Here is a 4,829-nt window from a genome sequence, read left to right as displayed (position 1 = left end):
AGCGGCGACTATTGATGAACTGGAATATGTTATTGCTAGGAGCCTCTGGATTTCTGCTGCAGTATATTATACCGATTTTACAAATAATACTGCAAAACTGAACTACAATTTTACATGTGCTTTTGAGGTGATTTTAAATTGCGCACTCCTAAACATTTCGTTTGTAATATGACAAATGATTTCGAAACAGTCTCGCTTTAAGAAAAGTTGCTGCAGTTATTGGTTGAGGCTCTTCGTGTCGCTGTCTACCAATAGGCAGCTGAGACGCTGCCAGAGATCTACCCCTCCCCTTCAGGGAAACGCAGAACAGAAGCGAAGAGACAGACGGTGCCTGCGTTTATGCTGCGCGGTCATGTTCAGCAAAGCTGCTCAGGTCGAGCCTTTATATTCATCGATTACACGTTAGTATATATATTATGAATATATATTCGAATACTTTGGCGGCATAACAGAAAAGTAAACACAATCGATTGGACGATTTTTTGAAATTTTACAATAAAATTCAGCCGAGAACAATGGCGAATACAATCAGAAGCGGGGCGTCTTTTATTTTCCTGCTTTGTGTCTCGGACCTGGTTTCGGGTCAAATTCGCTACTCGGTTCCCGAGGAGCTGGAGCACGGGGCCTTTGTTGGGAATATCGCTGAGGATTTGAGACTAAATGTTTGGGAATTATCGGCTCGCAGGTTTCGGCTGGTCTCCGATGACAGGAAGCAATACATGGAGGTAAATCTGGAAAATGGGATTTTATTTGTTAATGAAAGAATCGACAGAGAACAGCTTTGTAGACAAAGCTCTACCTGTTCCCTTTCTTTGCAAGTAGTGCTGGAGAATCCTTTGGAAATACATCCCGTTGCAGTGGAAATACTAGATGTAAATGATAATTCACCCAGATTTCCGAACACTGAATTCGGCCTGCAGATCAGTGAGTCAAATGCGCCAGGGGCGCGCTTCCCTGTCGAGAGCGCGCACGACCCGGACGTGGGCACAAATACTATCAGCACCTACCAGATCAGTCCAAACGAACACTTCGGCCTCAGAGTTCAGGCAAGATCTGATGGGAGTAAAAGTGCCGAGCTGTTATTAGAGAAACCCTTGGACCGTGAACAACAGTCTACCTTTCATCTTGTATTGACGGCCATTGACGGTGGCGTACCACTGAGATCTGGCACAGCTCGCATTACGGTGACTGTAGTGGACGCGAATGATAACGCACCTGTATTTGATCATGAAATTTACAGATCCAGTGTAGCAGAAAACGCCCCCAAAGGTACTTTGGTGATAAAAATCCACGCTGCTGATATAGATGAAGGTATGAATGCTGAGCTGACGTATTCTTTCACAAGCCACGTTTCCCAAAGCGTTCGCGAGTTGTTCGACTTCGACCCGGAAACTGGAGAGATTACCATTCAAGGAGTATTGGATTTTGAAGAATCAAGTGTTTATGAAATTGATGTGGAAGCTGTGGATAAGACTCCAGCCGGTATGGCAGCACGTGCCAAAGTTATGACCCTTAGTGTTAGGGGGATTAAATACGTGGGGTTACGGGGATAGGGTGGGATATGTGTTGGTGTAGGGGTTACGGGGATCGGGTGGGATATGTGTCGGTGCAGGCTCGATGGGCCGAAATGGCCTCTATCTGCACTGTGGGGTTTCTGTGATTCTGTGATTCTGTGACTAATAGACACGAATGATAATGTACCCGAAATAGACGTGACCTTGGTGACGAGCGCAGTGCCGGAAGATGCTCCTCCGGGGACTGTGATCGCGCTGATCAGTGTAACAGATTTAGATTCTGGTGAATATGGGCAAGTTCAGTGTCATGTTCCAGTGCAACTTCCGTTCAAACTTCAAAAATCTTTGAGAAACAACTAGAAGTTAATTACCAATGACATTTTGGATCGTGAAAACGTTCAAATTTACAACATCTCCATTTCAGCTTGGGACGGAGGGTCTCCACCACTTACTTCAAATAAAACCCTCTTAGTTTCGGTTTCTGATATCAATGACAACGCACCGAGGTTCACACAATCCTTATATAACGTGTATCTGATGGAGAACAACACTCCAGGAGCTTCTATATTTGCTGTTACCGCTTTGGATTCAGATTTGGACCAGAATAGTGACGTTGTGTATTCTATTCTGGAAACTCAGATACACGAGGGCCGTGGATCTCCTTACGTCACGGTTAACTCCAAAAATGGGAACATTTACGCGCTGCGCTCCTTTGACTATGAGCAACTGAAACATTTCCAGATCAAAGTTCAAGCTCAAGATGCTGGATCTCCCCCACTGAGCAGCACTGCCATCGTGAATGTTATTATCTTGGACCAAAATGACAATGTGCCGGATATTGTTTCACCTTTAATGTGGAACAGTTCAGCATCAGTGGAGATTGTCCCCCAGTCCGTTTATCCAGGATACTTGGTTACCAAGGTAATCGCCACTGATGCCGATTCAGGTCAGAACGCACGGCTTTCCTATCAACTGTTGGAGGCCACTGATCCCAGTCTGTTTACTGTGGGGCTTCTCTCTGGGGAAATCAGAGCAACACGAGGTTTAAGGGACCAAGACATCATCACCGAAAGACTGCTCCTCTGTGTGCAGGACAATGGACAGCCGAGTCTCTCTAGTACGGTCACAATCTCATTTTCAATCTTGTCTAATATAACAGAAAAATCTTCTGAACGAAGTGACGAACCCAGAGAGTCGGAGTATTTTTCGCGTCTAAATCGTTATTTAATCATCATTTTAGGCTCAACTTCCTTTTTGTTTCTTGTAACCATCATTTTTCTGGTCGTCCTGAAGTTTAAACAAGACAGTACTATCGCTGAAGACTACAACTCTACAGTTTGTTGTTACAGACGAAAGAATTCGAATGTTACTTTTAATCGGAGGTCTGCAGCAAACGAACCAATTAATTATACCGGACCTGCTCAGACTGAAGGTTATCGTTATGCCGTGTGTTTATCACCAGAATCATCGAAGAGTGATTTTCTGTACCTAAAGCCCTGTAATCCTACTCTGCCTTTCAATGATTTGGGTGTCCTGGACACCCACGCAAGAAAAGAATTTAGAAGCGATTTCAATGCTGGGAATGCCAGATAATTCACTTTGGTGAAGAGCTATATGCTATGCGTTGAATTAGTGGGTACGTTTTTTGTATATGGATAGATCCACACTTTGATAGCAGAAGGCCTGATAGGCCAAATTGCATTCTGCTGTTCGTCTGTTCCTATGTGTCAGAGATGCTGAATATACCTGCCGCTTTTCTGACAGCCTTTAACAGTACATACTTAATTAGCGTTAGCATGAAACCTGGCTTATAATTGTTTCAATTACCACATGGTTGAAGTACATATCAATGTGTTTCTCTGTCATTCCTCGCTCCGCTGCTGTAGTGATGTTGCATCGCATGTATGTTAAACTGCTTAATATGACAAGAATAATTTCAGGGCCTGGGTTGCATTCACCAGTAACTGTAACGTTGCATAAAACTAAAACATTTCTCTCTCATCCCACGCTGAATTAAATTCTTTGGTTTTATCAGTGCAAGTTGTCAGGCCGTTGGCGCTTTTTAGTGAATTGCTCCGTCTGCAAATATTACATAATGCCCCCCAGAAATGTATATAGCAATTAAATGGAATATATCAAGGCAAATACATTCTCCACCGTGCTCCAGACTTGATATAAAAAATTGGTTTGTTGGGTAAGTAATGTAGTTATTTTTTATTCAGTTGGTACCCGCGCCGCACAAAATTCCAGTGCGATTTTTTGCTATTCAATTATATAACCAATTCCCTTTTGAACGTCACTATTGAATTTTCTTCCATCGCCCTTTCAGGCAGCGCATTCCAGATTTAAAAAAAGTCTCCCCACCTTTGCCAATTGCACTAAATCTGTTTGTCGACAACCCTGTCAGTGCAAACAGAGTTTCCTTATTTACTATGTCAAAACCGATTATAATTTTGTATACCTCGGCCAAATCTCTACGTAACCATTGCTGCGCTAAGGAGAACGATCCCAGCTTTTCTAGTCTAGCCACGTAATTGAAGACCCTCATCCTTGGTACCATTCTAGATAATATCTTCCACACACTCCCTAAGGTCTTGACAATGTTCCTAAATGCTGTGCCCAGTATTGCAGACAAAACTCCAGATGAGAGATGACAAGATATCTACCTAGAATTGGTGTGTATTACATACCACATTGCTGGCTCATTAAAATATTCACTGAAGAACTGAATCCCCAAAACGACAATAAACATCCCAGATTCCTTTGTAAAAGATGAAACTTGATTTATTTAGTTAGCATCAATTAGTGGCACTGATGTTATCGCCTGTATAGCATAAACACTCCTAATGGTGAGCAACTCCACAGAGATATAATTGTAAATACATCGCTTCCGCATATTGCATCTGCAACACGCAGTCATGACTTTACCGTGATTTCGCCCACTGAGGCGGTTCCGGTCCGGCCGGGGTCGGTGGCGGGGAGCGTCCCTGCTGCTGACTCCAGCCCGCACTGTGAAATGAATTTTACGATGATTGGGCTTGTTAAACCCGCCCAGCGCGTTTGCTGGCCAAATGAAGGAAGCGGGTCTGATGACGTCACCTGATGACGCGTCATCAGCCGGTTTTTCTTAAAGGGACCATGCGCACATTGATTTGACAGTTCTGCTCTCCGTGTTCGACAGCATTGAAGTGCTGCTAATACTGACAAGCACTGCACAGAGGTGCACGGCTGCACCCAGGCTCTCCCATGACTCCCTCCATATGCTTATGGAGGGAGTCACCGCATGCATGGAGGCCCTCTTCCCTTTCCATTTGC

General features: G+C 44.0%; 1 pseudogene; it reads left to right on the top strand.

The window, feature by feature from the left end:
* Positions 1-336: 336 nt before the first annotated feature.
* On the top strand, positions 337-4,175 carry LOC147114322 (protocadherin alpha-C2-like; annotated as a pseudogene).
* Positions 4,176-4,829: the final 654 nt, after the last annotated feature.

This window comes from Somniosus microcephalus, chromosome 8, assembly GCF_052327205.1.
Source record: "Somniosus microcephalus isolate GS21.2 chromosome 8, FLI_Smic_1.0, whole genome shotgun sequence".
Classification (NCBI taxonomy): Eukaryota; Metazoa; Chordata; class Chondrichthyes; order Squaliformes; family Somniosidae; genus Somniosus; species Somniosus microcephalus.
Note: the sequence above shows the minus strand (reverse complement) of the source record. Positions and strands in the feature narration are given on the sequence as shown.